Source organism: Rhinatrema bivittatum, chromosome 5 (genome assembly GCF_901001135.1).
Source record: "Rhinatrema bivittatum chromosome 5, aRhiBiv1.1, whole genome shotgun sequence".
Lineage (NCBI taxonomy): Eukaryota > Metazoa > Chordata > Amphibia > Gymnophiona > Rhinatrematidae > Rhinatrema > Rhinatrema bivittatum.
In genome coordinates, this window is record NC_042619.1 from 114,126,720 (window position 1) to 114,150,436 (window position 23,717).

A 23,717-nucleotide genomic window follows, 5' to 3' on the forward strand; every position below is an offset into this window, starting at 1 on the left:
GCATTAAGGGAAGTAAACCAGTGCACCTCTACAGACATTTTCCAATGCACACCCGTGGTTTCACCCTGCTCCACCGTCCACGGAAGCAGCACTCTCCCTCTGCCCCAAGCCCATCCCCACCCATCTCTTTCTGTCCTCACCACTCTGTCGCCCTTCCCTTCAATCATTCTGTCCTGCGGAGACCCTCTAACCCCCATCTCTCTTCGATGCTCCCTACTCTACAGTGCGTCCACTTCCACTGCTGCCCTGGTACAGTGGCTGCTTCTGTAATCTGCTTCCTCGTGGCTCTCAGTAAACCTTGAGCCGTGTGCTTCTCGGGGAACATGATGACAATAACGTGGGAATACAGGCACCACATGGCTCAAACTTATTGAGAGCCATGCGGAGACAAATTAAAGAGGTGGCTGCCGTATGGGGTGGGGGTGGGATTGAGAGGCAGTGGCAAAGGAAGCAGGAGCGGACACCACGTGGTTCACGTTAAAGTCTGCATGGAATATCAATTCTGTGCAACTTCTACATTGTGTAATGGTACCGAGCTCCCCCAGGAGTAAATTGTTTTAAAGAAAGCATGTGGCAGCCATCTGTGTGACAGCCTGCACTTTCAAATATCACACATCCAGATGTGCTGCCTTTCTATATCTCTATTCAATTACCTGTAGAGCCTTGAACACTAGGGTCATCCTGCAGAATAGAAAAGAGTAACTAAAACAATATTTTAACCATACTCAGAAGATCTTTCTTTTTTTCCTCCAATAAGGATTATTTAATTGTGAATGTTTTTGTAATCTGTATTAAACACATTTTTGGAAATTACATATGAGCTATAAATACAATATTAAATTAGATTAGAAAATTTCTTTTTTATCAATACACATTCTCCTTTTACTATGCTTATTCAAGCTGATAATAATATTGAGACCAATACTGAATGCTACATAGCCGGATAAGTGGGACTTATCCGCTAAGTGATGGCCGATGAATATCCAGCTATGTTCAGCGGCCACCACTTAACCAGATAAATCACTTACCCAACTAAGCAGATAACCGGCTATTCAATGGGCAGATCGGGGCAATAAGTGCCAATATTCAGCCTTATCTGGTTACAGTAACTGAATAAGTTACACCAGCACAACAGCAGGTCTAAAGTTATCCGGATATAACTTATCCAGGTATCTAGAACTTATCTGGTTATATTCAGCAGCACAGCTGTGCAGCTGAACATCGCTTATATCCAGATAACTCAGATAACTGAATATCTCTGAAAACTGAGCCCATTTACATTTTGGGTCTGCCTTTCCAAATAATGCTCAAGGCGGCTTACCGTATCATTCATATTCAGGTACAATAAAAGCCTTTCCGCAGAGAGCTTTCAATCCAAGTTGGTACATGAGGCAATGGGTGATAAAATGACTTGCCCATAATCCACAGAAAGGGTCAGTGAGTGAAGTAGGATTTGAATCCTAGCTTCAGCCCATTGCACTCCTTCTCCTAGGCAGATAAAAGTCATAAATTTAAGTATGATCTATCTCCTCGGGTTCTTGTCATAAATCAGTGTCAAGGTGTGCAGCGGAATTCTTAGAAATGTGACAGGGGCCAGATAACATTTGAATTCTACAGTGATCTTTAAGTGATAATGCATTTTTTTTTTTTTATAAAGTAGTTTTTATTGAGAGAAAAACAACAAGACAGCAAGCTAAATACAAAGAAGACAAGAATCTCTCAACATTTCGAGTTTCAGTTTTCACCCTAAAGCCACTAACCCCATTAACCCACCCTCCCTACCCCCCTCCCATTTCCCCAAATAACAACAAGAAATGTTTAAAGACTGGATAGACACTGTACGAACTGTCTATAAAACACGCTTAACATAACATTGTCCAATGTGGAGACTGACGAGCTGATATTCAATACCCGGGGTATATAGCTTATGCAAAGAGGCAGGTCAAAGGAGCTGCAAAACCCTCTCCTCCAAGAAAGAAATGCAAAGGGACATATCATCCACATTCAGACACTCGGTCTCTTGGTGTCTGGCGGGTCAAGATCAAGTGGAGATAAGCGCTGAACATCTGCTGGAAGTAGGACATAATACGCTTGCCATATGTCCCGAAAGTGTCTCTTTTTGCTAGGCGAGTATTTTTTATAAAGAGATCCATATTCCAATTGAAATAATTCCATCATAAGGCGAGACCACTGATGACTGGTAGGTGCCGAGGCTTCAATCCATTTGAGTAGAATACATTTCTTGGCAATAAGACAAGCCTTGGAAACAAAAAAAACATTATCCACCGAAACACTAGTGTCCCCAACTTCAACATTGAGAAGACAAAACGAGCACGACCAAGTGAGGGCAGATCCCAAAGTTGTAGACAGGGAACTTCGCAGTCCTTCCCAGAAAGCTTGTATAATATGACAAGACCATAGACAATGAATCAGAGTGGCTCCTGATTGCCGACATTTAAGACAGACATCGGATTCTACAATCCCCAGAATCTTGGCTCTCGCCGCTGAAATAATGGTCCTGTGAAAAACCCGTTGCTGTAATTCCCGAAGTGTAACATTTGTGACCATTTTAGGAATAGAAGCATAGGCATCCTTGAGCATCTTGACAGTCAAGGCCTCCCCACAGTCAATCGACCATTTAGAAAGCAAAGAGGAGTATATGCCATAATCATGGTGCGCACACAAGTAAGCGTATAAACATGATAATGAGGCAGATTTAGTACGATAACAATTAACCAAATCTGAAAATTGAGGAGAATCAATACAGCCCGTATGTCCCTTTAACACAGTACCATAAGCTGCTCTAAGATTCCCATACAGTAAAAAATGTTGTGGTCTCATACCCAATTGTTCCTGACACTGCTGAAAGGACCGGAAGTGCCCCGTTTGAGGCAACAAAAATTCCCCTAAAAGCCATCCAGTAGAAATAGAAAGCTTAAACGCTTTAGGAGGAAGGGGGGAAATGTCAATCAGGCTGGCTAACGGGAAGTAAGTGGAGACATGGACAGACAACCCCAAACTTGAACGAATGTGTGCCCACACCTTCCTCAGAGTTCTTACTAGGTTAAACTTAAGCGGATGTTCTATTCGCCCACTATCCTTCGTATGAAGAACATATCGGGGATCGAACGGAGCGCACATGGCCTGGATAAGTGGAGTGTCTGTATATTGGGAAGAGCCAAGAATCCAATCTCCCAAAAACCGGAGATTTGCCGCTCTGGAGTAACACATGAAATCAGGGAGACCCAGGCCCCCCTGTACCCTAGGGGCAGTCAGCGTGTTGTAAGCCAGTCTAGCCCTCTTCCTCCGCCACACAAAAGATCGAATTGCAGCCTGTAAGGTACGATTATCCTTGTCTGCCAACATACATGGAATCATAGATAGTAAATAAATTAGGCGAGGAGCAAGGACCATTTTAATCAAGGCAATTCTGCCCTGTAACGATAAAGGTAAATTTTGCCAGCTCTGCAAGGTGGACACGCTTTTTACAATAGCTGGTGGGATATTTATTGCATACCAAGTATCAGGGTGTGAGTGTAACTGGATCCCCAGATATTTTATTTTAGACTCTGCCCATTTCACTGGTAAATCCAGCCACTCCTGGGCTAGCGTTCCCCGTATATCAAGAGCCTCGGTTTTATCTAAATTGAGCTTAAAGCCGGATAATGATTGGTAGTGTGCAAATATCTGTAAAGCGGCGGGGAGGGCAGTTCTGGCCCGCGTAAGGAGTAATAGAATATCATCTGCGAAAAGTAGGGTTTTATAAATTTGTGCCCCAACAGGGATCCCCTCAACCTCTGCAGTATGATGTAGTTTACAAACCAGGGGCTCCACTGTTAAAATAAACAACAGTGGAGAGAGTGGACATCCCTGCCGAGTTCCTCTCCCCAAATGAAATTCTGCAGACAACAATCCATTAACTAACACCCTCGCTGTAGGGTTGGAATATAGAAGAGTGATATATTCAAAGATCCTCCCTGTGAAACCCATCTTAGTAAGAACCTGCCGAAGAAAGGGCCAGGCCACCCTGTCAAAAGCCTTCTCCGTGTCACAGGTGACGAGAAGTGGATCCTGGAGAAGAAAATTGTGGCAGCTTTCCAGGGCAGTCTGTACCTTATGAATGTTTACCGCTGATCTCCTACCAGCCACAAACCCAACCTGCCCTGGAGAAATAAGCTGAGGCATAAAAGGCTGCAGCCTAGTGGCTATTATTTTAGCATACAATTTGATATCTAAGTTCAGGAGGGAAATTGGTCTGTAGGAAGATGCTAACAAAGGGTCCCGGCCAGGTTTTGGCAGCACTACAATAGTAGCCGACCAGATGGAAGCTGGCATAGAGCCCTGAGTCGCCATCTGTTCAAATAGAGATTGCAAAATAGGGGCTATATCCTGTGATAATGCCTTATAGAACCGTGCCGACATTCCATCAGGGCCGGGAGCCTTGTTATCTTTCAAAGCCTTTATAGCTAGCAGTACTTCAGGAGTTGTAATGGGCCTATTAAGAACGCGACGGTGATCCTCAGTCGAAACAGGTAGTGGAAGGCGAGTGAGAAACTCTATAATAGCTGTTTCATCTACCTGTTCCGCCGTGTACAGAGTCTGGTAATACTCAGAAAACAGTTGGGCAATGTCAAGGGATTTAGATTTGATTTCCCCACTCGGAGCCTTCAAATTAGCTATAAATTTAGAGGATTCCTGAGCCCTCAAAATACGGGCCAGTAGACCCCCCGCTTTGTTCCCATAGTGAAAGAAGGTGTATTGCCTAAAGCGCATAGACTTCTCTGCCCTTTCATGCAAAAGATTATTCAGCGCTACTTGGACCACTTTATACTGGGAAATCAACTGTTCACCTCCACCCCTGTTCAGCTGTTGTTTAAGAGCTTGAAGCTGTTTCTCCAAAGAAATGATAGCCGCTGCCGCTTTACGCTTTTTGTGACTGGCATAACTAATAATCTCCCCCCTTAATACATTTTTACCAGTTTCCCATAGTAAGACCGGGTCATTGGTATGTTGGGCATTAAAGGACAGGAAATCCTGCCATTTACTCCGCAAGAACTTTGGGAACTCCGGGTCCGTATTCAAATGAGACGGGAGTCTCCATTGAGTAGGAATGGCGGAGTCCTGCATACACATTGCAGCCATGACAGGGCAATGGTCCGAAATGACCAATGATCCAATGGAAGCTTTGGCAAATTTAGGAAACAAACTCTCTGAGATCAATATATAGTCGATGCGAGAACGCGTGGAGTGGGCTCTCGCCAGATGCGTAAAGTCGCATTCTCCCGGGTGTAAAACCCGCCAAAGATCTAAAAGCTGCAGATGCTTACACAGAAAAACCGGACCCTTCCTCTCACTAAGTGGATGTCCGCCCAGAGAAGGAGATCTATCCAATTGAGGATCTATGACTATATTCAAGTCACCACCCAAGACAATTGGAGTAGAGCCAAATTTAGCAAAATGAGTCAGAAGAGTGCTAAAAAACCCATGATCATAAGAATTTGGGGCATACACCGAAGCCAAAATAACAGACACTCCCATCAATTCACCTTTTACTATTATATATCTCCCATTTGGATCAACCAATGTTTCCCGAGCCCGGAAAGCAGTGTTTTTATTAACTAGAATAGCTACTCCCCTACTCTTAGTGTTCCCTGTGGCATAAAATAGTTGACCCACCCATTTCTTCTTTAATTTGACCACTTCAGCAGAGGATAGATGAGTCTCTTGCAAAAATGCAACATTAGCATGTAATTTCTGAAGATGGGCAAGCACCTTCTCTCTTTTGACCGGGGTGCCTAGACCTGCCACGTTCCATGATATAAACTCTATCCCCATAACACAAGATAAAGATGCATCTCAAATAAATTCTCACACTGTATAAGAAACCTAAGCTTACCCAGCCACTCAGCCCCAAAATCCAGTAACAATATATAAATCAGAGTGTCATCCAGTATGATAATAGTAAAACAAACCCCCCCACACCCTCTCCCCCCCCCCCTCCCACCTCAGGTCTTGTCAGGCACAGAACAACACAGAACATGAGCAAAAATTCCAGCCCAAACCAAGACCCGGAGTTTTTAAGTATACATCCCAAACACATGCACATCAAACCAGGAGACACACTAACATCAGTGTGCTCAACCACCACCCCTTCACATCCCCAGCACAATATACCCAAACTCATCGAAAACAATAAGGTCCAGCCAAAACATTCAAGATCTCAGGCTCAGCCGTAGTGTAAAACATTACTCGGGTAAACGCCGTGAGCCCATGGTGAATAGCCATAGAGCCAGACTTGCACAGTCAAAGCCTCAACAGGACAGGAGCCTAGTTAAGTACATTTCAATTAGACCAGTCCAAATTGTGATGAAAAGAAAAAACAGCGTTCATCTGATGAGCTTAGGCTATGCTAAGTAAGATCATTTCCCTCTAAATTCCAGGCGCCGTTTTCAGGAAGCCTCCCCTCCCGGTATCTCTTGCAGATTTATAACATATGCCTTCGCTTCCACCGCAGATGAAAAAGATTTCAAAGAGCCTTGATATGAAATGCGGAGTTGAGCTGGGTATAATAAAGAAAAGCGGATTTTTTTGGCAATGAGTGTTGAGCAGACCTCGTGAAACGCTTTGCGTTTCTGTGTGACCGCCGGCGAAAAATCTTGAAAAACTAGAATTTTAAAAGATTCATAAAAAAATTCCCTTTGCTTGCGGTAGTGCTGCAGTACCAAAGTTTTATGGGCAAAGTGAAGAAAGCGGGTAATAATCACCCTGGGGCGACTGTTTTGCCCTCCATCCGGTCTCTTTCCAATTCTGTGAGCACGCTCTAACAAACCCCCGGAGGGAGAGGCCAAGGATGGAACAAGGCCCAAAAGCCAGGCTTCTAAAAGGTGGGGGAGTTCTGTTTCCGCCAGAGACTCAGGGAACCCCACGAACCTCAGGTTATTCCAGCGTGAGCGATTCTCCAAATCGTCTAGTTTTTCCGAGGTTGCCAGTGCTGTCTTTTCCAATTCCGCCACTTTCCTCTCAAGCGCGCCCACATCGTCTTCCACGAGGCTCACCCGACCCTCCGTGTGTTCAATCCGCGAATCAAAGTCAGTTAAGGAAGCTCGCACCTCAGCAATCTGTTCCGATAGCTGGTGGAGCCTCACATCGAGCGCCGCTACCACAGCTTGTGAGATTTTTTCCTCCAAAGAATCAGCTGGAAGGCCATCTTCCTCTTGGTTTGCGGCGGCCATCTTTGTGTCTGGGGGCCTCGATTTTTCCTTTTCTTTCCGCGCCGTTCTTGTCGCCATAAGAAGAAAGATGGCAAGACTCACGCAATCTCGGGGGTATCCGCAATCGATCGGTGGCTCACAAAGGTAACCCGGAGGAAATTAGAGAAGGATGTCTGGGGATGGCTCAGGGGTGGCGGTCGGAGCTCAGAGTTTGTGCTGCTGCTGAGCTCACCACATCACGTGACTCCAAGTGATAATGCATTCTGTACAAAGCTCCTTCCTCTTTTCAATGAGTTGGGCTGTACCGTACAATTGTACCAGAGAATATACCCTACGAATGAAATCACAGGCTGCAAGTTTTTGGAAAGGCTGAGTTTCGCCTACAGAGCGGTCCCTTACCAGCACCAAAGAATATACTTAACAACCCCATTAGGGAGATAGCGCTTTACAAATCTTCAGTTCCTGAGCACGCCTAACCACTTTAGTCATGCTTGCTTACCGCAGACCTCAGGAATACATATCTTCAATTGTGACCAGATTTTGTGACATCCTTACAATAACTGACCTACTTAAAACAGTGACCAATCATAAAGCATCACATTACTCAGATAAATAGTTATCTGAGCTCTGATGCTACTTAAAACCATTTTCCAAATCAACACCATTTCCTCAGCGAACAGCCACAAACCACGTTTCTTGCTGGAACTTAATGTGGATCCCAAGTCAGCCACTAGATGTCGCAGTTGAGGGATGGATGTGATTCCCCCAAAAGAGCTGTGAATGCTGCCTCTGCAGAATCCTCTGCCGTGGTCAGCCTGGGAACTGAACCCAAGCTTTTAGCATGAAAGTGCACAGCACTTGCTACTGAGCCACTAGGTTTGCTGGCTCATGTATCAGGGCTTCCCAAACTGGGGACTCCACAGCCAGTTAAGTTTTCAGGATATCCACCCAGAATATGCAGTGGGCTGGCAGAAGCAATTGGCGACTGCTTAGAATGCCACAATTCTGGAGGCAGCAAAGGTAACCAACCTCAAACCCTCTCTCACTAATTCCTGCTGAATATTTATCATACTATTACCATTCACAACTGTGTCATATTTATTCATTTGATTACCTATGTACCGTTTCATAGTCTTATTTCTTCACTTGCTATTCTAATGTATCAATAGGCTGAAATGTAAATATTGTGCTGCTCAATTTCTCCCCTTCCATCCCAAGTTTATTTTCCTTGTTTTATTGTAACTTTCCCTCTCCCTTTTTCTGATTCACTGTATTTAAAGTTCAAGGTTCTTATTGAAAATATTGTTTTTTACGTTACGTTATGCTTTACACTCCTTGTTATTTGTAAACCGGGTTGATGTGATGCCTATCATGAAACTCGGTATAACAAAAACAATAAATAAATAAATAAATAAATAAATAAATAAATAATAAGTCTATCCGCCAGCGCGGAGGGAGGGCCTCACCCTGATGCGCGAGACAAGAGAGGCGGTGAGGCCAGGGGAAAGAAATGACAGGGCTCTTATCTCTGCTGCCCCCTGCCTGCGTTGTGCTGCACCTGGGCTGCACAGCCGTAACCCAATGCTCCAGACCAGACTAGATCAGTCCTCGAATGTGCACAGTTGCAGGAGACATGCAACTGAGGAGCATGAGCTATGTGTGCAAGAGGCTGCTCAAGCAGTGCAACACAGGGAGGACATCTTTGAGTCACTGCCAGCAGGCTGCTGTTTCAGGACCCTTGTTACTCCAGAACTGCAGGTGCCGGACCCAGGAGAGAGGGAGAATTTCTGTGCCCAGAGCACCCCTAGTAGGAGGCAGGGAAAGAGAGAGGGGTATACTAGATGGATGAATGCTGCTTGGGCTAGCTGGACAAAGAGAGCAGAAAATGCTACTGTGGGATAGGGCAGGTACTACTGAGATAGAAATGGTTCTGGGACTGGGGGGGGGGGGGGGGAAGGAAGAGGAGGAGGAGGAGAGAGAAAGGAGAATGTTCCTGGGCTGGTGGGATGGAGAGAAAATGTTGAAGAAGTTGACCATTAATCCCAGAGATGGGAGGCGCTAGATGGCTGCTTTGAGGAACTCCAAAACTTCATTATTATTTCCTCTACCTCCCTTCCCATCTAGTCCAGCCATTGGAATGACTCTTCTAGCTGAGTGGTAAGGAATGTAGCTTTCTCTGGAATATGACAATTATATTCTTGCACCAACCAATAGATGCTGATCTTAAGGGATAGCTAGGACTCCTTCCTGGGATGCTTGAACACAACCCTCAGTGTCCCCAGTCCCCCTGCCAGCTCATGAATCAGGTGCAGGAGTCCATTACAGGAACTGAAGCTTGGTCTCCCAGATACTAATGCCTATCACTGCTGCTGGGTCATCAGGCCAGCTCAGACTGCTATTACTTAACACCAATGTACCCATATGACAGTACATTACATGAAAATGATCTTCACTCACTTCGGTATATCTGTAACATGAGTGTTTGCACTGACATCAGAATATAAACAAGCTAGTCTGAAAGGAAACAAGTACGTTCAATGCTATTAAATTTGGTCATAAGGAGATTTACTGCATCTGTACTTGTTTTCATAGGTTCCGTGCTAAAAGTTATTGCTTCACCAAAGATGGAAGGAATATCATCTTCTCCATTTGATTTCTTACGCTGTGCTGATCTTTGCAGCTGAAGGGTTCTCTTGCAGACAACCCAAGATTTCCTTTTCAGTGAAAGGAGGAAACTCGTAAAATTGTCATGCCAATAAAGTTATCTGAATTTGAACCCTCTCACTCGAGATAGCCTCAGCATGCTCAAATAACCACGCCAAATTACCAGTGATAACTACATGTCCTCATTTGAGAACAAAAAGGTGTGAGCATGATATTTAGGGATCTATGTACTAACAGCCATTAAAACTGGCAGGTAATATGTTACCAGGGGATTCTCAGGGCCAGTGCAAGGGTATTTATTAGGCACTCTGGGCCAAACTTCAACATTATGCTTCCCCTTGCAAGATTTTGATAATTAAACTAAGTCATGTTGACCTCCACCATCCCTCCCAGGACAATCCTGCAAACATCATGCTTTGAATCAAACCATTTGTTGCGACTGGCAGTCCATGGCTTCCCCCGCAAGCTGCCGTTTTTACCCCCAGCCCCGAGCCATAGTCTCTGGTTCCCAGTGCCGCTGGGCTGCTCTCTCCTACAGCACAGTGGGCTACCACTTCCTGGTGGGGCAGGACACCACCTACAGACTTCACAACGAGACACAGCCAATGCATTCCCAGGCCTTCCTAAGGAGCACATGTGCCCAACGGTTCCTCATTTATAGGGCCCACAGCAGGGAAAGGCCATCGATGCCTGATAATGAATAAAAAGCCACAGATACAGCTCCTCCTCGCCTCAGGAACAGGTCTCCAACAGCCCTTGTAGTACAAGTTGCCTCAGCCTTCTCTGTCTGCGTTCCTGTCTATAGGTCCTGGACTGCTTTCCTGTCTTCAGTTCCTGGTCTTCGTTCTTGTCTTCAGTTCCAGCACCTTGGTTCTTCATCCTTGTGGTCCTCATCTTGTCCATCAGTTCCTGTGATCAGTCTTCTGTTCTTCAGTTCTTCACTGTGCCTTTCCTCCTATGTTGCTCCTTGACTTCCTGCCCTGCCATCCCTTGGACAGATACCTGGTACTGACCTCGGCCTGTTTTCTGGACACTCCTGCTTGCAGCCTGCCTCCGACCTCTGCTTACTTCCTGCACATCTCTGTAGGCCACCTGCCAGTGACCTGAGCCTGATGCTGATTTTGCTTGTTCATCCCAGCCTCTTCAACGGATCTTCTGACCATCAGCAGAGGCCCCCACTTAAGTACTGCCGGCCCTGGCATCCAAAGGGTCAACCTGAGGGGAACGAGGGCTAGTATAGGTGAAGCTCCAGCCAGCCGACGGTGGGGACCTGCAGGGCTCCACCCTGCAGGATGTGCCAACTCCACCTCGGTCCAAGGGTCCACACCCACAACACTATTTAAAGCATGAAACCTAAAACACAAAAATAAAACCATGGCCTTATGCAATACTTGGTGTAGTTAGTTGCTTGTCTAAGTGAAAGAAGTCCAGGTGGCGATTAAAAGCACTGATGATACTATCTATTTGCTTGGCTGGAAGAACTTGTTGTTTTACTGTAGCTGCTGCTGTTCTCTCTCACTCCCCAGGAGCTGGCACCCTAGGCGATCGGCTAATCTGCCTAATAGTTAAGCCGGCCCTGCGGATTCTTAACATCATCATTAAACTGCTATTTACTGCAAAAAGTATTAAACATAGACCCTATAATGAGATGCAGAATGTTGCTGCATTAAAATGGCAATGTTAAATAGAACGTGACCATTGTGACATGGTTGTGCTCTGCATTAACAACATGTGGTTCAAGGTACAAGATGACAGCCATCATTCTGGCAAGGGCTGGAAAAGCAGCAGGAACAAGGTAGGCCACTCTTCTCCTGCTGCTTCCCTAGTCATGGGGAGGGCAGGAAGGAAAGAAGAGGAGGTTCATTTTTCTAATTTTAGGCAGGCCACATTAACATGTGCAGGTATTAACACTGGAGGGTTAATACAAAATGAAAGCATTACAATATTACAATGCATGGATTGGATTAATGCTAATGCATTAAAGAAACTAACGCCTCCTTTGGGGCTTTAGTACATAGGTGATCACTAATGTACTTGTTAAATCTGTTTAAGGTTTGCACATTAATACACAGACCTTTTAGTATTTTAGTATAGCTTGTTACAAGAAATGGAGATCAAGAGTCTTCCTCTTTAAAATGAGACCTTATCAAGCACTAAAGTAGGAGTGGTCAACTCCAGTCCTCTAGAGCCACAAACCAGACTGGTTTTCAATATATCCACAATAAATATGCATGAGATTATGAGGCAGTGCCCCTAGTGTTCCTCTATTTACCTGTGCAGGACTAGGCTAGACACCTGGTCCACCTTAAATCCTTTAAGGAGAATATGCTCTATGGGTATGATCCTGCGGGGCAGGTAGAGCACAGAGGGCATAACTAGAGACCGGGGAATAAGAGCTGGGATCCAGGTACAGATAACCAGACCAGGCCCAGGTCTCCGGGAGGAAGGCATCTCCTGTAACGTAACACTGTTCAAACACTGAGCTGAGACGAAGCAGTACAAACTGTGACTAGAGAGAGTACACTGTCTGAAGGTAAAGGCAGTCTACTGTTGTGTATATGACTGAAGCTGTGAATAAAGATTATGTTTTAAAGAAGGCTGGAGTCTGACTAGTTCATGTCTCCAGGCCTGTTGGAATCACCACTCGTTCCCACAGAGATATATATACACACAGTGTATTCATATCTATCTCATGCATATTCACTGTGGATATCCTAAAAACCAGGCCTGTTTGTGGCTCATGAGGACCAGAGTTGGCCACCTGAAGGGAGTCCAGATTTTCCAGCCAGCAGTGTAAATTATCCCTGTGTACATTTTACATACACTTGGTCCTTGCCAGCTTGTTTTGTATTAAATTACCTTGGAATTTCCCTAAATTCCCATGAAAATCTTTGTTCTGAACACTTTATTAATTACCTCAAAACATACTGGATTTATTAAGCCCACAAATGCTATGATGTGGTAAGTTGAAAGACACACTTAAAATAAAAGATTATATGGCACTTTAAAAACAAAAAAAGACGACATAATAAAAAGTGAATAACTAATGTGAACTCAAGCACTGAAACATGAGTTTATTCTCAACACAGGATGCTAATGGCTTGCAAATTACTACAGTGCTACAAAAAGCACGCTAACTCAAAAATGTGTACAAAAGCATGAGTTGTGCGTATAAAACTAAAAAGGCACGTTAGATAGATAAAAAGTGATAAATGTACAACTATCTGCTGCTATTACCTCATGTTTCTCTGGATTTATCTCATTTTGTTTTGTAGGGCCCGCCATCCGTCTGCCACGCTGCTGCCATGCCTGGCCAACCTTTCTGCTGCCAGTTTGTTTTTTTCCAGATCTTATGCAACGAGAAATAAAATGAATCCACCAGAGAAGCATGAGGCTACAGTGATAGACACTTGAACACATAGTAAGTGTTGCACAATGATGACAACTATGCCTGCCTCAAAAAGCTTATGTAATGCTAGACAGTTACACATGCAACAATTCTGCATTTCCAACTTGTAGGTCCTGCGGCAGAGTCCCTCTGGCCTGGGGTCCCTAGAACCCTGGGGAAAGAGGTTACCTTGCTCAGGTTCGGGTAGTCTATGTTGCAGTGTCAACATGATCTCGAATCTGGGGGTTCCCAAGTGCGATGGCGGTCCACACTGGACCGGGGAGGTGGGAGTCCAGAAACTCCAGATATGCAACCACACTGGGGCACAGTACCATAGAGTAAAACTAGCCCTAGAAACTTGAGTTGACTTTTTTTTAAGTTATGCACACAAATATGGGCATACAAACCTGAGTAAACATATTTGCTTAGCCTAACGCACCTTATTCCTTGTACCAGGTTATGGAGACCTGGTACACGGAAAACCATGACTGGGATATAGTTATACCAGGTTACAATCTATTCAGAAGGGAGCAGGAAGAAAAGAAAGGAGGATATGTAGCATTATATATAAAAAAACAATATTAAAGCAACAGCACTGCTGGGCTTACGAGGTAAGGAGGAGGCACTGTAAATTAATCTGGAAAGAGGGAATGGAACATTTATTTATACTGGTGTAATATACAGAACTCCATCACAGACAGAGGAAATGGATAGAGATTTAATGGAGGATATTCACGGGGTTGCTGTGAAAGGGGAGGTGGTGCTGCTGCTAGAGGATTTCAATCTTCCAGAGATTGATTGGGTCATCCGAACTGCAGTTATCTTCTAGAAGCAGGGAGATCCTGATTCTCTGCAAGGAGAACTGTTCTGTCAACTGGTAACAGAATCCATACAGGAGGAGGCGATACTAGACCTAGTGCTTACCAAAACGGTCAGTATTTCTGATGTTGCAGAGGATGATCATCTGGGAGCCAGTGACTACAGGATGGTGTGGTTCAATTTTACTGTAGGATGCAAGAGATGAAGGTTCATAAGGCGAGGGTCCTAGATTTCAGGAAAACTTTCTCAAAATGGGGGAGTTTCTCAAGGCGTCATTAGCTGGATGGGAAAATCTAGGGGAAGCAGAAGGACAGTGGGCAAAACTAAAAGGAGATATCATAAGGGCAACTTATCTTTTTATTAGGAAAGTAAAGGGAAGAGGAAAGAGAGGCCATTATAGTTTTCTAAAGAAGTAACTGTAAAAGTAAAGGTGTAAAGGTTAGCATTCATAAACTATTGTAACTCCATTCTGCATGGTCTTCCAGCCTCTACCATTAAACCGCTCCAGCTGCTACAAAATGCAGCGGCAAGGATTTTGACAAATACCAATCGGAGAGAGCATATTTCTCCCATTCTAAAAGATCTCCACTGGCTCCCAGTAAACTTCCGGATCCTCCATAAATCTCTCACAATCATTCATAAAAATATCCACCATCAAACCCCGCTTGACCTGTCTCATCCTCTCAGACTGCACTCGACAGCCAGGCCTTTAAGGGATGCTTACAAGGGATCTTTACACGTTCCTACAATCAAATTAGTGCACCACGCATACCTCAGAGACCGGTCTTTTTCTACTGCAGGCCCTTCCATGTGGAACGCCATGCCTCCGGACCTCAGACTGGAGACTTGTCTAACAACTTTTAAAAACAAACTAAAGACATGGCTGTTCAGCCAAGCCTTCCCCACTACAAACTCCATTGCCTGATCTAGAATTGTTCACCACACATCTCTGTAAACAAAACTCTCCAAATTTTTCATGCATAATATCCATTAAAGAGAGGTTGGCCCCTTGCCCCCTCTTCTGTATATAGTATCTATTCTATTTTATTTCACTTTATTTATATATTTATTGCTCCGTTCACCCCTTCTTTATTTTCCTACTCCAAGTTAAGGCTTCCTTGTTATAATGTAACTGTATGCTCTGTATCTCTTGTTGATTGGTTAATTGTATATTCTGCTTAGTTCATTGTAAACCGAATTGATTTGATTTGTATCAAGAAAGTCGGTATATAAAAGCCTTAATAAATAAATAAATAAATAAACTACAAGAGATTGCAAAAAGAGGAAGACAGCAACATTATCTGTAAAAATTAAGAGAAGCTGGGAAAGTACTCAGGAATGCAAAAATTCAAATAGAAGAAAAAACAGCAAATATGGTAAAATGAGGAGACAAGACATTTTTGTTAGATATGTTAGTGATAGAAAAAAGTGCAAAAATGGCATTTTGATACTCAAAGGTGAAGGGGAGGAATATGTAGAGGCTGATGAGGAAAAAAACAAAATTGCTTAACAAATATTTCTGTCCAGTGTTCACTGTGGACGGGTCCAGAGCAGGACCACATAGAAACATAGAAATGACGGCAGAAAAAGACCAATCAGCCCATTCAGTTTGCCCAGCAAGCTCCCACACTTATTTTCCCATATGTATCTGTTTCACCAACCACCAAGTTCAGGGCCCTTCTTGGTAACTGTTTGATTCAATTTCCCTGCCACCCCCTGCCATTGATGCAGAGAGTAATGTTGAGTTGCATCAAAGGTGAGCATAAGGCTTAATGGTTACGGGTAGTAACCGCCGCATCAAGCAAGTTACCCCGATGCTTGTTTACCCAGACTGCATAGATCCATATCTTGTTGGATGTTGTCTGAATGTAAATCCTCTTTTTCACATTTCTCCCTGCCGTTGAAGCAGAGAGCAATGCTGTATGTGCATTCAAAAGTGCTGTATCAGGCTTAGGGTAGTAACCACCGCAATAAGCAAGCTACCCCTACGCTTATTTGTTTTCCCAAACTGTGTAGTTCAGTCCTTGTTGGTTGTCTGAATGCAAATCCTCTTTTCCACATTTCCCCTTGCCGTTGAAGCAGAGAGTAATGTTGGAGTTGCATTAATCGTGTGAAGGCTTATTGAGTAAGGGTAATCACCAGGTAGTAGCCTCCATTCCAGCAAGCCACCCCGATGGCTCTTCTCTTCATTCCCATCTTCTAGCCTTTATGGATCAACAGTGTTTATCCCATGCCCCTTTGAAATCCTTCACAATTTTAGTCTTTATCATTTCCTCCGGAAGGGCATTCCAGGCATCCACCACCCTCTCCGTGAAGAAATACTTCCTGACATTGGTTCTGAGTCTTCCACCCTGGAGTTTCAAATCGTGACCCCTAGTTCTACTGATTTTGTTCCAACGGAAAAGGTTTGTTGTTGACCATGGATCATTAAAACCTTTCAAGTATCTGAAAGTCTGTATCATATCACTCCTGCTCCTCCTCTCCTCCAGGGTATACATATTTAGGTTCTTCAATCTCTCCTCATAAGTTATTTTATGAAGACCATCCACCTTTTTGGTCGCCCTTCTCTGGACCGCCTCCATTCTGTCTCCGTCCCTTTGGAGATACGGTCTCCAGAACTAAACACAGTACTCCAGGAGAGGCCTCACCAAGGCCCTGTACAAGGGGATCATCACTTCCTTTTTCTTACTAGCAGAGCAGGGGAAAGAAGAATTGGATGTTGTCTGCATAGAGAGAATAATGCAAACCCAAACCAGCAAGCAATTTGCACCAAGGTTGAAGGTAAAGATTAAATAAAATCACAGAAAGCGAGGAACCTTGTGGACTATCTTGTTTCAATGGAAACCAAGTGGATGTGACTGATCCACATTTGACTTGTTGAGTTTTGTGTGACAAAAATGAAGAAAACCATTCAAAACAATACCTCTAATACTAATGTGTGCAAGGCGACTAAGTAGAATGTTATGATCCAAGGTATCAAATGCTGAGGATACATTTAATAAAACTAACAGTTCATAAGTTTATCAAATTCTCATGGAATGACATCAAAATTAGATCTTAATAGAAGCTCTGTACTTTGTTTTTTACGAAATCCATTTTGGTGGTCATCTGAAACCTGTCGATCATCTAAAATCTGTTGCAATTGTTGCAAAACAGTACCTTCAATAACCTTAGCTGGAAAGGTTATAGAAGAAATGGGTAGTTTTGCAAATCCTTTAAAAAAAAAAAAAATCCACAGGGAGATATAAACAATGGTCGAATAGATTCTTGTTAAGCAAAGAAGGTAATTGACCGGACTCTAGGGACCTGTTCACTAATTTTGAAAGCGGTAAAGCTATATCATCAATAAGAACCTTCATAACTGTTATACTACATGGGTAAAGAGGACAGACAGTTGAATTCAACTTCTTAACAATTTCAATTATTTCTGTCTTCCCTAATAACTCAAAATGTTCCCATAAGGATGTAGGGATGGCATTTTGGATAGCATTCAGTAATGAAATGTCAACTTCTTTTTTTTTTTTTTTTTTTTTATTAAGATCATCAATTTTTTATTGGAAAAAACTGGCAAAATTTTCATGCCTTATATAAAGAGGGCTGTATTACTATTGTTATTGATTAATCTTCTCACTGTATAAAACAGCTCCTTAGAGTTATTAACTGCTTCTTTAATTGCCTCCCTAAAATTTGCTAAGTCTCTAATACTGCAGTGTTATAGCATTCCAAATAAAATAAATAAATCCCTTTATCTATGTTAGTAGGATATTTCTGCTATCTTTGTTCTATTCTAAGTAGCTCAGATTTAAACTTTTGTAGGTCTGGAGAGTACCAGGGTGCTCTGTTCATTTTTGGTTTTTACATACCTTAATCTTATAAAGGTGCTATTATATCTACAGAAATGATAGTGAACTAAACCAAGTTTCAACAGCTGAATGTGCTGTTGAATATGCGGCAATTAATTTAGGAATCCAAGTCTCTACAAGTTTGCATGTATCAATAAGGCCTCGCTTATTTATTTAACTATTTTTTTCTATACTGCTTTAGACCAAAGCAGTTCACAGTAAAACATTCATAAGCTTAAGACTGGCAAGACAGCATTAATACATTATCTACATAAAAAGACATCAAATAACATCAACCATCTCATTGGAATATTTGACTACCTTAAAATCTTACTTGCAATTAAAGATCAAAATAGCATTGACAAAAGTTGACAGACTCTTCAAATAAATTCTTATTCATTAAAGGCCAGCTGAAACAACCAGGTTTTAAGCCCTTTTTAAATTTTTTTTTTTAATCGACTGTTACTCTCAGGGCTTTCGGCATTTTGTTCCAAAGACTAGGTCCAGCAATAGATATAGCTCTTTCTCTTACTTTACTCAAAAGTGCTTGTTTAATGGTGGGGCCAGGTAATAATCCTTTATGTGCTGAGCGGAGATTCCTAGATGGCGTGTAGAGGTGCAATCTAGTGCCAAGCCAGGTCAAATCACTATTGTCAATTATACAGTGGAGTATAGTAAGTACCTTGGTACTGAATCCTGTGGTGTACTGGTAACCAGTGCAATTTACTCAAAATTAGAGTTATATGGTCGTATTTATGCGTGCCTGAAAAAATCCTCGCTGCAGAGTTCTGTAAGAGCTTAATAGGCTTGATGGTGTAATCTGGAGCCCCAAGAAAAAGTGAGTTGCAATAATCTAGCCCTGCAAATGTCATGGATTGCAACACTAATCTAAAATCATCCGCTTCTAAATACGGTTTAAGTCTCCTCAGCATTCTAAATTTGAAGTATCCAGACTTTATTAAATTTTTAACATGAGGTTTTATGCTTATGAACTGTTATGGGAGTAGAATGTGATAAAACAGAATTAAGAAGTCTAATCTTAAATGTTTACAAGAAAGGACCAATATCAAATATATCAAAGGTTTCCATGCACAAGGGGTGAGCCTTTTTCAACAGAAAGGAGGCTCTAGAAGAAGGGGACATGAGATGAGGTTGAAAGGGAGTAGACTCAGGAGTAATCTTAGGAAATATTTATTTACAGAGAGGGTGGTGGATGCATGGAACAGCCTCCCAGTAGAAGTCGTGGAGACAACAGTATCTGAATTCAAGAAAGCATGGGATAAATAAATATAGGGGATTTCTAAGAAAGTGATGAGAATTATAATGCTAAATTAATTGGATGGATGGGCAGACTGAATGGGCCATATGGTCTTTTTCTGCCATCATGTTTTGTATATGTTCTATATGTTACTGCATTGGCCTCAAGATACTGTAAACTAAAGATGCCATTTCATCAGAGATGCTAAAATAGATGAGTTTATAGGAACAGAGAAATATTTGGGTATTGCATATCAATCAGATTATGCTACTTTAGTGATTTTATTTTTTTTTTTTTTAAATTGCTGTTGCAAGTTTAGCATGACATTGTGACATGATTTTATTGTTGTAATTTTGGTATTCTGTGAAAGGAGTGTATGAGCTATCACTGTTAGTGTTATCCCGGTGAAAAGTCCAACATAGGCAGATCAGTAAATTACTAAAATAAATAACTTTATAACATCTAAAGTATAAATTGCTTTATTCATTGATATGATGTGATTCGTTACATCACACCACACAGTATGACTGAATCAGGCACATGCAGATATCTTTTAAGTTGTGACACTGTTATAAATATGACTACTTCTAGGCCTCAAGTGAACTGTACAATAGTAGCCCAAAGATACCATAAAAGTAAAAGTTTACATTAGTAATGGATGGCAAATTCCCACAGACTTTTGACACATTACAATATATTTTTGTTTTAAATTTAAAACAGTCAGCTGAATAAATGAACCCTAAATAATAGCCAGAAAGAGATAGGAAGGATTTATATAGAATGTTAGGCATTGCAGTTTCAAATAATTCTGTTATATTCTTTGGTAACACAAAGAAATCTGCAAGGTGAGCAATGAGAGATCTGCAATCTTAAGTAGAACTAAAACCAAGGAAATAGCAACCTGGTTTTTGTTAAATGAAATTTTCGGGTTTTCCCCAGATCCACTGGGAAATTTATTGCGCTGTTACCGCTCAATTTGGGCAAAATTTCAAATATTGAAAAAAAATCCAAAGCAGATTTGACACATTTGCTTTGGACTTTCTGAAAAACCTGTACCAAGACAATTGGGCAAAATCCACCTTGAATTTTTAGAAAATCCTAAATGAATTTCTCAAATCTGCTTCATATTTCTTCAGGAAGGTTCAATGAACCTTTGAAATATTTATTGGTTCACCAAATTATTCTGAAGAAATTTGCATATATTTATTAGCAATTCTCAAACAGGCCGATGCAACATTGGTGCATGTTAAAGCAGAGTTGCTTACTTGTAACAGGTGTTCTCCTAGGATAGTAGGATGTTAGTCCTCACATGTGGGTGACATCATCAGATACAGTCTGGCACAGAAAACTTTTGTCAAAGTTTCTAGAACTTTGACTGGGACACTGAGTATGCCCAGCATGCCACTATCCACGCATCCATGTGGGGTCCCTCTTCAGTCTCATATTATAGAATTACGAAAAAATAAAATAACAGAGGAAAAACCCAACTCCGTGGGGTATTGGGCAGGTTTCATGAGGACTAACATCCTGCTGTCCTAGGAGAACACCTGTTACAGGTAAGCAAATCTGCTTTCGCCTGGTGAATTCCTAGCTACAGGCTGTTCCTAAACCCATGGACCAACTGCCAGCTAAGCAGATGTCAACGAGCACAACAACAGAGGTGTGGTTGGTAACAGCGGGAAACACCTGAACCCGAAAAAAAAAGGCCTCAGGCAGAAAGAGGTGGGTTTCACTGCTGAAAGAGATTCCTGAGGAAAGTGAAGGTGTGAAGGGAACTCCACATCACCACGTTGCAGATTTCGTCCACGGGAACTTCTCGCAAGTGGGCCACCGAAGCTGCCATGGCTCTGACAGTGTGAGCCTTGACATGGCCCGCAAGCTGCAGTCCTGCCTGTACATAGCAGAAAGAAATGCAATGTGCCAGGCAGTTGGACAGATTCTGCTTAGCAACATCAACCCCCAATCTATTCCTGTCAGAGGAGATGAAGAGTTGCGTGGACTGCCTATGGCCTGTTGTTCACGCCAGGTAGAAGGCCAAGGCTCTCTTGCAGTCCAAACTGTGCCGAGCCCGTTTGCCCTGGTGCGAATTAGGCTTGGGAAAAAAAGGTGGGCAGGACAACTGACTGGTTCAGATGGAAATCTGTCACCACCTTAGGCAGGAACTTAAGAGTGCATGCGCAGAACCACCCGATCATGAAAGAACTTCATGTAAGGTGGATACGACACCAAGGCCTGAAGTTTGCTGTCCCTGCACACAGATTTGACCGCCATCAAGAAAATGACCTTCCAGGTCAGGTACTTCAGGTCACAGGAGCACAAAGTAGCCGAGTAGCTGATAATTGCTGCCCACTTATTAAAAAAGATATTTCCATCAACAAAAAACACTATACCCCATGGTACAACAATGAATTAAGGATATTTAAAACAACACTAAGAAAAGCTGAGAGACATTGGAGAACTTCTCCTTCCACCGAAACACTAGCTAACTACAAATCTCTATTACATAAATACAACGAAGCCATCAATAAAGCAAAAAAAAGAATTCTAACAAAATTAATAAATTTCAATATAACCCTAGAGCTTTATTCTCATACGTAAAAGACCTGACCAGTCCTATTGAAACTCCCACACCAAACAACTCTTCTAATTGCGATACAATTGCTCAATATTTTAAAGAAAAATCTTTAAACATAATAAAAAACATAGCTCCCCTGAACTCTAACCAAATTGTACTACCAAGCAATCCTAAGGACCATTTAACCTCCTTTGACACAGTTTCATCCCTTGAAATCGAAGATATAATTAAAAAAATGAACCCAGCTGCCCACCCAATTGACCATATTCCAATTAAGCTATTAAAAACAATCACCAATATAGTATCTAAACCTATTGCAGATATAATTAACTTGTCCATAACCAAAGCTAATGTCCCACACACTTTAAAATCCGCGATAGTAAAACCAATCACAATAAAACCACAAGCAAACTCATACGATCTCTCAAACCTAAGACCCATTTCTAATTTACTTTGTACATCAAAAATTCTCGAGAAAGTAATTAATAATCAACTAACAGATTATCTGGAAAAACATAGTACCCTGTATCCAGCACAACATGGATTTAGAAAATATTTTAGTACAGAGACCCTTTTTTTTTTTTTTAAATTTCATTTATTACATCATGAAAACACATTTACCAATATGTACACTATACAATCAAAGCAATCATAAACAAAACAGAGACCCTTTTAACTTCACTACAAGATATCATCCTAAGAGGAACCGATAACAGCCAATCTTACTTCCTGATCTCGCTAGACATCTCAGCAGCCTTTGATACAGTTAATCATAATATCCTCCTTGATAGGCTAAATGAAACAGGCATTAAAGACTCACAGCGCTCAAATGGTTTAGCTCTTACCTAACAAATAGAACCTTCAAAGTTAAATTTCTTGATAAAGAGTCACATCCTATCGATCTCAACTTCGGCGTACCCCAGGGATCCTCTCTATCCTCTACACTATTTAATATCTATAAGCTCCCTTTATGCAGAATTCTATCAGGCCTCGGTCTAACACATTTTACTATGCCGATGATGTTCAAATTTTAATACCGATCCAAAAGTCCATTGACAAAACTCTTAAGCTCTGGGACATATACTAATCCGCCATTAAAAAGGTATTAACCCAAATGAATCTTTCCCTAAATACTAAAAAAATTGAAATCCTATACATCTCACCTAAATTAAGAAGACAAAAGAGCTTGAAATTCAAGAAGCGGCCAAAAACTACCCCATCTCCCTAGAAGTACGAGATCTAGGGATTCTTATAGATTGCGAATTCTCCATGAAATCCTGTGTTAAAAAAATCATAAGCAATGGTTACTTCAAATTAAAACATACTCAAAAGATTAAAACCCCTCCTATTCCCAAAAGACTTTAGAACTGTCATACAGGCACTTGTCTTATCAAAATTAGACTACTGTAACTCACTATTCTTAGGCCTTCCCACAAATATCACAAGACCATTGCAACTTCTGCAGAACTCTGCAGCTAGACTCTTGACAGGTATTAGAAGATCCGAACATATCACCCCAATATTAAAAGAACTTCATTGGCTGCCGGTCAAATACAAGGCCCAGCATAAAATCTTATCACTAATTCACAAAACCCTATACAATGAAAAAACTGAATGGCTAACCTCTTCACTTCACTTCCACACCCCCTGAAGAATCACCAGATCAACCGGAACAGGGATGCTGCCAATTCCTTCCCCCAAATTGCCCACCTAAATAACGTAAGAGAAAGAACTATCTCTATTGCTGGACCCCTTCTATGGAACTCTATTCCGCAGGAATTACGACTAGAAGCTGACATCAAATTATTTAAAAATGGGATTAAAACCTGGCTTTTTAAACAAGCTTACCAAGAGCTGTTAGCTGTTAGCATAATTATCTCACTCTCCTGATTTTATACCAAGGTAATGTATATTTTTATTTTTATTATACTATCTCTACCCTAACTATACTACCTCTCTA

At 42.0% G+C, this 23,717-nt stretch overlaps 1 protein-coding gene and 1 long non-coding RNA gene across 3 annotated transcripts in view; one reads left to right on the top strand and one right to left on the bottom strand.

The window, feature by feature from the left end:
- LHFPL6 (LHFPL tetraspan subfamily member 6) overlaps window positions 1-23,717 on the bottom strand; it is a 362,729-nt gene that overhangs the window by 117,898 nt on the left and 221,114 nt on the right. The gene's annotated exons all lie outside the window — the stretch shown is intronic.
- The window catches only part of LOC115092151, a 32,983-nt gene continuing 20,875 nt past the window's right edge, over window positions 11,610-23,717 (top strand). Inside the window, exons 1-2 of the long non-coding RNA XR_003856920.1 lie at window positions 11,610-11,670; window positions 13,151-13,296. This is a non-coding gene — a long non-coding RNA (uncharacterized LOC115092151). The remainder of the gene's footprint in view (window positions 11,671-13,150; window positions 13,297-23,717) is intronic.